Source organism: Ranitomeya imitator, chromosome 2 (genome assembly GCF_032444005.1).
Source record: "Ranitomeya imitator isolate aRanImi1 chromosome 2, aRanImi1.pri, whole genome shotgun sequence".
Lineage (NCBI taxonomy): Eukaryota > Metazoa > Chordata > Amphibia > Anura > Dendrobatidae > Ranitomeya > Ranitomeya imitator.
Window position 1 is genome coordinate 290,038,644 of NC_091283.1, and position 9,800 is coordinate 290,048,443.

The window sequence follows — 9,800 nt, forward strand, 5'->3', positions numbered from 1 at the left end:
AATAAAAAATCTTTTTTTTCCCACAAAAATTATTTTTTAGCCCCCAGTTTTGTATTTTCCCAAGGGTAACAGGAGAAAATGGACCCCAAAAGTTGTTGTCCAGTTAGTCCTGAGTACGCTGATACCCCAAATGTTGGGATAAACCCCTGTTTGGGCACACGGGAGAGCTTGGAAGGGAAGGAGCACTGTTTTACTTTTTCATCGCAGAATTGGCTGCAATTGAGATCGGACACCATGTCGCATTTGGAGAGCCCCAGATGTGCCTAAACAGTGGAAACCCCCCAATTATAATTTTTCCCTAACTAAGTGGGTGATGATGGGGGTTTTCATTTACTTTTATAGCGGGTTTTTTAGCAGATTTTTTTGATTGGCAGCCGTCACACACAAAGACGCTTTTTATTGCAAAAAATATTTTTTGCATTACCACATTTTGAGAGCTATAATTTTTCCATATTTGGGTCCACAGAGTCATGTGAGGTCGTGTTTTTTGTGGGACGAGTTGACGTTTTTATTGGTAACATTTTCGGGCATGTGACATTTTTTTAACGCTTTTTATTCCGATTTTTGTGAGGCAGAATGACCAAAAACCAGCTATTCATGAATTTCTTTTGGGGGAGGCATTTATACCGTTCCGCGTTTGGTAAAATTGATAAAGCAGTTTTATTCTTCGGGTCAGTATGATTACAGCAATACCTCATTTATATCATTTTTTTATGTTTTGGCGCTTTATTATGATAAAAACTATTTTATAGAAAAAATAATTATTTTTGCATCGCTTTATTCTGAGCACTATAACTCTTTTATTTTTTCGCTGATGACACTGTATGGCGGCTCGTTTTTTGCGAGACAAGATGACGTTTTCAGCGGTACCATGGTTATTTATATCTGTTTTTTGATCGCGTGTTATTCCACTTTTTGTTCGGCAGTATGATAATAAAGCATTGTTTTTTGCCTCGTTTTTTTCTTTTCTTACGGTGTTTACTGAAGGGGTTAACTAGTGGCACAGTTTTATAGGTTGGGTCGTTATGGACGTGGCGATATTAAATATGTGTACTTTTATTGTTTTTTTTTTTTTTATTTAGATAAAGAAATCTATTTATGGGAATAATATATTTTTTCTTTATTTAGGAATTTTTTTTTATTTTTTATTTTTTTACACATGTGGAAATTTTTTTAAAACTTTTTTACTTTGTCCCAGGGGGGCACATCACAGATCGCTGATCTGACAGTTTGCACAGCACTCTGTCAAATCAGCGATCTGACTTACAGCACTGCAGGCTTACCAAGTGCCTGCTCTGAGCAGGCACTTGGTAAGGCACCTCCCTCCCTGCAGGGCCCCGATGCCGCGGCCATTTTGGATCCGGGCCTGCTGCAGGGAGGAGAGGTAAGAGACCCTCACAGCAACGCGATCATATCAAGTTGCTGCGGGGGTCTTAGGGAAGCCCACAGGGAGCCCCCTCCCTGCGTGATGCTTCCCTATACTGCCGACACACCGCGATCATGTTTGATCGCGGTGTGCTGGGGGTGGTCCGTGACCGCTCCTGGCACATAGTGCCAGATGTCAGCTGCGATAGGCAGTTGACACCCGGCCGCGATCGGCCGCGCTCCCCCCGTGAGCGAGGCCGATCGCGCTGGACGTACTATTCCATCCTTGGGAAGAAAGGCCCACCCCACATGGACGGAAGAGTACGTCCAATGGCAGAAAGGGGTTAAACTTTGTACTTATTCATCCATAATGGTTTTGTTTTATTCCTGGACATTTTATTACCACAGGGTATAGGTTTTCTACAGGATTCTAGTAGTATATCCTTACACATTCCCCATTTATGTTCCTTGTCCCCAGTTACCATGATGTGGTCCCAGTCTGCACGATTAAGCTCTTCCCTAATTTGTTAAACTAAGGTTTTCTAAAGTTGCAGGTATTTACATTTCCCCTTGGAAATGTTTTGTTGAATATTACATTACAACTTACCATATTATGTTTGATGTAACACAAATGCTCCTGGACCTGTAGTTCTGAAATTGTATCTTGTCTATTTGACAGGACCAGATGCAGCAGATTATCTCCCCTGATTGGTTCATCGACCAACTGAGAGGTTAATTGTTAAATGTGGATAAGAACCTGCAGCTTTCAGCACAGCCAGTAGATTCTTGTCTCATGGTTACAATCATCCATGATAAGGACCCAATTATTACATAAAGGCCGAAAGTGTTGGCACCTTTGTAATTTTGCTGGACAATTATTGCACTTACAACTATTTTGCTATACACATGTTTATTTCCTTTGTGTGTATTTGAACAACTCAAGAAAACAGAGATAAAAGGCAAATTGAACATAATTTTACACAAAACTCTAAAACTGGGCCAAGCAAAAATGTTGGCACCCTCAAGTTAATATTTGGTTGCTCACTCTTTGGAATAAATAACTGCAATCAATCGGTTCCTATATCAATCAACAAGCTTCTTATGCCAGTTTCACATTTGCGTTTGTGTCCGCAGCGTTTCTACCGCATATATCCGCATGCATTGTGTATTCCTATATTTAACATTAGGAACACATACGTTTGTGATTGTTCGCGTTTTACCGCGTTTGACAACGCATGCGTCGTTTCGTCGTTTGCGGCTTGGCGCGGAAATGCAATATGTAGTAATTTTTAGAGGCGTCAATTTGCCGCCTGGTAACGCATGCGGTTGATTGCGCAAGGTTTGTGCCAAAAAAACGCATTGCTGTCTATATGAACGCATGCGTTCACAAGCACGTGCGTTTGGTTGCGTTTGCGGACGCATGCGTTTCAATTGAAAACAACATGTCTAGACACTGATAAGCCACCTCCCACATAGTAGGTGATAAAGGCAGGTAGTGGACATTTGCAGGTCACTACTCAGCAGACACTGAAGCAGAGCAGACAGACACAAGCACCTTGGAGGAAACCAGACTCTGAACAATGTGAGTATATCCTAGCCAATGCCTTTATTTTCAATTTTGTCTCTACATGTCCTAATTTCTTGCTTTTCTTTCTTTCTACATGCATCAGAATGTCTTCTTCTTCATCATCTCATGAGGAGTTTCTTCCTGGGCCGTCAGAAGTCGAGCATGTGAGTGAGGTGAGTACTTGCCTCGTCAGATTGGTAAGTATTCACTGTCACATCTACACATGTGACAATTTGATTTTTTATTTTTTTAGAGCTCTTCTTCATCTGCGGCAGAGACTGGCCAGAAGCAGCGGTGTCAAGGTCAGGTGGAAAGACGGCAGCGCATACGTATACAAGGCTGACTGTTTTTTATGTATCCTCAGTGTAATATTCTTGAATCTTCCTGTATTTCCATTCGTATTTCTTTACTATTTTCTTCTGGAATGCTTTTGTATGTTGCCTTTCCTATTCATGCCATTTCTCTTCATCTTTTTTCTTTCTTTTCCTTATGTTACATAGTTACATAGTTATTAAGGTTGAAGGGAGACTATAAGTCCATCTAGTTCAACCCATAGCCTAACCTAACATGCCCTAACATGTTGATCCAGAGGAAGGCAAAAAAAACCCATGTGGCAAGAGTAAGCTCCACATTGGGGAAAAAATTCCTTCCCGACTCCACATATGGCAATCAGACTAGTTCCCTGGATCAACGCCCTATCAAGGAATCTAGTGTATATACCCTGTAACATTATACTTTTCCAGAAAGGTATCCAGTCCCCTCTTAAATTTAAGTAATGAATCACTCATTACAACATCATATGGCAGAGAGTTCCATAGTCTCACTGCTCTTACAGTAAAGAATCCGTGTCTGTTATTATGCTTAAACCTTTTTTCCTCCAAACGCAGAGGATGCCCCCCTGTCCCGGTTTCAGGTCTATGATTAAAAAGATCATCAGAAAGGTCTTTGTACTGTCCCCTCATATATTTATACATTAAAATAAGATCACCCCTTAGTCTTCGTTTTTCCAAACTAAATAGCCCCAAGTGTAATAACCTATCTTGGGGTTGCAGACCCCCCAGTCCTCTAATAACCTTGGTCGCTCTATGTCTTTCTTATACACCGGAGACCAGAACTGTGCACAGTATTCTAAGTGTGGTCGAACTAGTGACTTGTATAGAGGTAAAATTATGTTCTCCTCATGAGCATCTATGCCTCTTTTAATGCATCCCATTATTTTATTTGCCTTTGTAGCAGCTGCCTGACACTGGCCACTGAATGAGTTTGTCATCCTCCCATACACCCAGGTCTTTTTCATTGACGGTTTTGCCCAGAGTTTTAGAATTAAGCACATAATTATACATCTTATTACTTCTACCCAAGTGCATGACCTTACATTTATCCCCATTAAAGCTCATTTGCCATTTATCAGCCCAAGCTTCTAGTTTACATAAATCATCCTGTAATATAAAATTGTCCTCCTCTGTATTGATTACCCTGCAGAGTTTAGTGTCATCTGCAAATATTGAAATTCTACTCTGAATGCCCCCTACAAGGTTATTAATAAATATGTTAAAAAGAAGAGGGCCCAATACTGACCCCTGTGGTACCCCACTGCTAACCGCTACCCAGTCCGAGTGTGCTCCATTAATAAACACCCTTTGTTTCCTATCCCTGAGCCAGCTCTCAACCCACTTGCACATATTTTCCCCTATCCCCATTATTCTCATTTTATGTATCAACCTTTTGTGTGGCACCGTATCAAAAGCTTTTGAAAAGTCCATATACATTACATCCACTGGGTTCCCTTGGTCCAATCCGGAACTTACCTCTTCATAGAAACTGATCAAATTAGTCTGACATGAACGATCCCTAGTAAACCCGTGCTGATACTGGGTCATGAGGTTATTCCTCTTCAGATACTCCAGTATAGCATCCCTTAGAATGCCCTCCATGATTTTACCCACAGTAGAGGTTAAGCTTACTGGCCTATAATTTCCAAGTTCAGTTTTTGTCCCCTTTTTGAATATTGGCACCACATTTGCTATACGCCAGTCCTGTGGTACAGACCCTGTTATTATGGAGTCTTTAAAGATTAAAAATAATGGTCTATCAATGACTGTACTTAATTCCTGCAGTACTCGAGGGTGTAACCCATCCGGGCCCGGAGATTTGTCAATTTTAGTGATTTTTAGACGCTGCCGCACTTCCTGCTGGGTTAAGCAGATGACATTTAATGGGGAATTTTTATCACTAGTCATTTTGTCTGCCATGGGATTTTCTTGTGTAAATACTGATGAAAAAAAGTCATTTAGCATATTGGCTTTTTCCTTATCCTCATCCACCATTTCACCCAGACTATTTTTAAGGGGGCCAACACTATCATTTTTTAGTTTCTTACTATTCATGTAGTTAAAGAATATTTTAGGATTATTTTTACTCTCTCTGGCAATGAGTCTATCTGTCTCAATCTTTGCTGCCTTGATTTGCTTTTTACAGAATTTATTTAATTTTCTGTATTTATTTAATGCCTCCTCACCACCTACTTCCTTTAATTCTCTAAATGCTTTCTTTTTGTCACTTATTGCGCCCCTTACAGCTCTATTTAGCCATATTGGTTTCCTCCTATTTCTAGTATGTTTATTCCCATACGGTATATACTGTGCACAGGTCCTATCCAGGATGCTAATAAACGTCTCCCATTTACTTTGTGTATTTTTGTGTCTCAGGATTTCGTCCCAGTTAATTGCACCAAGATCCTCTCTCATCCGTTGGAAATTTGCCCTCCTGAAGTTTAGTGTCCTTGTAACCCCTCTATTACACATCTTTTTAAAGGATACATGAAAACTTATTATTTTGTGATCGCTATTACCCAAGTGACCCCCAACCCTTATATTTGATATGCGGTCTGGCCTGTTGGTTAATATTAGGTCTAGCAGTGCCCCCCCTCTTGTTGGGTCCTGAACCAGTTGTGAAAGGTAATTGTCTCTCATAGTTGTCAAAAACCGATTACCTTTGCTGGAACTGAAGGTTTCTGTTCCCCAATCTATTTCAGGGTAGTTGAAGTCCCCCATAATAATGACTTCTCCTTGAGTCACAGCTTCATCTATTTGCTTTACGAGGATATTCTCCATTGCTTCCATTATTTTTGGAGATTTATAACAAACCTCTATCAGTAATTTATTATTTTTTCCCCCTCCCCTTATCTCCACCCACAGGGATTCTACATTTTCATTAAATTCACTTATATTATCACGCAGGATGGGTTTTAAGGACGATAATTTGGCGTCTTGTTAATATTTGGTAGTAATTTTCTTTTTCCTTTTTTCACAGCACATGGAGCACTACTGTTGGCCCAGGTTCTGGAGCGGTCCTTCATCCGACAGCTGCGGACCCGTCCCAGCCATCCAGCAGCGCAGCAGCAAGTGGGCCTTCCACACTAACTGGAGACCAGGGAGCTGGTCCATCAGGTCTTCCCCTTTCGCAGTCCTCTTCCACTGCCCCTTTTTTGGGGGGCTCCTCCAGGCAGCGGCAGAGGGCTTTGGACAGGTCACTCATGCCCGAGTTTTTGCACTTGAGTTCGGTTTTACATGAACCAATCAAGGCTTTGGGTGACCGAATGGATGTTTCACATAACCTCTTGAATGCATGTATCCAGGAGGTCACCAAAAGCCTTGATCAAGTGAAAGCCGACCTCCAGAGGCCAGCTCATCATTTTTTTTAACCAAATTGAGCAGGGCATGTTGGAACACCTTACTCCTGAGCTCCAGCTGAGTGTCATGGAGGCTTGCAATGCTGCTTACGTGCAGGCTATGCAGCAGAGTCTGTATTTCCAGCAGACAGTGGCGGCATATCCAACTGTGCCTTCACTGTCACGATTAACCTCAATGCCGACCTCTGCTGCATACCACTGCACGGCCACCTCAATTCCTTCCACAGGCGGACTCCACTACAGCGCCAGCACCATGACGAGTGCAGTTGGACATCCAACCGCCACCACCGTGACAACTGCTGCTCCTGCTTGGACCTCCTCCACTGACACCACGATGCAGCAGGACCCTGGCATGGCTTTCCGTACCACCACCACGATGATGCAGCAGGACCCTGGTATGGCTTTCCGTAGCGCCACCACCACGATACAGCAGGACCCTGGCATGGCTTTCCGTAGTGCCCCCACTACGATTCAGCAGGACCCTGGCATGGCTTTCCGTACCGCCCCCACCAAGATGCAGCAGGACCCTGGCTTGGCCTTCCACTCTACTGCTATGGACTCTGCCATGGCTGCACGCTCTACGAGCACTATGGACTCTGGCATGGCTGCACGCTCTACGAGCACTATGGACTCTGGCATGGCTGCACGCTCTACGAGCACTATGGACTCTGGCTAGGCTGCACGCTCTACGAGCACTATTGACTCTGGCATGGCTGCACGCTCTACGAGCGCTATGGACTCTGACACAGTGCAGCTGGACCCTGACAGGTCACCCACCACCACGCCACGCCATATGAGCCCACCAGTGCCTCCCAGAACCCATCAAACTAAAAAAAAAACACAAAAAGAGAACTCTTAGCATTCCTCCCCCTTCACCTCCCAATGTGTCTGTAATGTTAGGTTTGTCTCACCCTTCCAGTGCATCTCAAGCCTCTCATGTGTCAAGCCCCATCCCCGAACTACCAGACCCCACTAGTTTCATTGCCCCTTCTCCTGTCACCTCTGCGTCATCCACGGATAGCCAGGCCTCAGTGCTTCACACCCCCCGTTTACATCACTCTACCCCAAGCCGGCACAGTTAAATAAATTTTTTGGGTTGTTAAAAAAATAAATACAATTTGATTTGCCATAATTTTGTTTGGTTTATTGTGTCTATCGCCGCCGGCAACACACACCGTGCACCAAGAAACTTCGCCACACACTTAATTTTTGGGCCACATCATATCTCCAGTAGTTATTAGAAAAAAAAGCACCTTTGTGTGTCTTTAGTATAAAGATATGAGGTGGGCCCAAAAATAAGAGCTGTATTATCTACATAATCTCTTCTTTCTGCTGTGACTTCAGTTGCAGTCTAAAGAGAAAATGGTGGAAATACAGTGCAGAACTCTACTCAACTGGTCAGGTGTCTTTAAAAATAAAATTAGTTCTGAAACCTGACCTGGTGAGTAGAGAACTGCCTTGTATAACCTCCATTTTCTCTTCTGTGTACATAATCTATTACACACAAATAGGGACAATGGTGGTCACACGGCATATCTATGCTCACCTGCACAGGTGACAGAAATAATGAGGCTGTTATATGTGCATCATGAATTCATTATTTCTGGCACCTGACTTGATGAGTATAGAACTCTTGAATATGACAGTCATTGTCTCTTCAGTCTGTGTCCAATGGATACTGCAGAACAGAATCAGGACGCAATGACGTCACCAAGTGTAAAGCAACTTGGCTGCCATAACACAAGCAGTATGTGGTCAGTGTTTTATATCAGTATTTGTAAGCCAAAACAAGGAGTGGAGCAATTAGAGGTAACTTATGATATTAACATCACAACTAGCACCTCTGCCTTTAACACCCACTCCTGGTTTTGGATTACAAATACTGATATTAAATACAGACCAAATACTGCTAGTTTTAGGACAGCCTTGGTTTGTAGAGGAAAAACATAGGAGACATGGTCAACACAACCAAAACTAAAGTTTATTAATGAGAAATATAATTATCATTTCAGAAAATTACTTGTACAGATCTAATTACAACAGGACATTTACACAACATTGTCCTGCCATGACACTCGTCCAATATCTGAATCAAAAAATGCAGCAAATTGGTCCCACATGTGACCAACTGCTGCAGTTGACCGCAGCGGGTGATGATGGAAATCGGGCAGTGGGTGTGCACCTGGTTCATCCAGTTCAATGTTGGGTTGCTCCTTAGCCATTATATAATTTTGAAGAACCACACAGGCTTTGACCACCTCGTCAACTGTTCCCACTTTTAGATTTATGGCTGATGCAAGAATGCGCCATTTTGAGACTAGAATGCCAAAGGAACACTCTACTGTTCCTCGAGCCCTGGTCAGTCTGTAGTTAAAGATCCTTCTAGTGTGGTTCAAGTCCCGACTGGAATAGGGCTTCAGTAGGTTTCCACACATCTGGAAGGCCTCATCCCCAACCATAACAAATGGCAGCGGTGGACCTTGAGTGTTGGGGAGAGGCTGTGGCGGGGGAAAATTGAAATTTTTGCCATACACACGCCGGCCCATATCCGAGTTCTTGAAAGTCTGGGAATCGTTGCCACGGCCAAAAGCTCCAATGTCCACGGCGATCAAGCGACAGTTCACATCAGCTATTGCCATGAGCACAACAGAAAAATATTTTTTATAGTTAAAAAACTCCGATCCTGTTCTGGCAGGTTTGATAATGCGGATGTGCTTTCCATCAACCGCTCCTAAACAGTTGGGGAAATCACACACACTCCAGAATTTTTCAGCTATTTCAAGACACATGTCTCAGAATGCAATCCCAAGACACAGGATTAGAGTTCATAAAAACCTCATGCGCTCGACACCGCTACTGGGGTGTCAGAGTGACAGAAATAAATGTATTAAAGATGCACGAGAGTGCGTGCGGTGCGGCACTGGCGGACGCCACTAACCACCCAGGCTTGGGTTAGGAAAGCGCTGAGAAAGCGCACGGCGCCGCACTGGCGGTCACAGCAATTAGACGCTTTAATGTGTGTTACGTGCTGATGGCTTGGACGGGCGCTAGATAGCTTCCATCATTCGTGAATAGTCAACAACACTAGGAATGGGAATGATTTAGGAGCGTTTCATCCATCGACATACATCCATCTACACACACACATTATCAAGTCAATACTAGCGCATGGCCGTG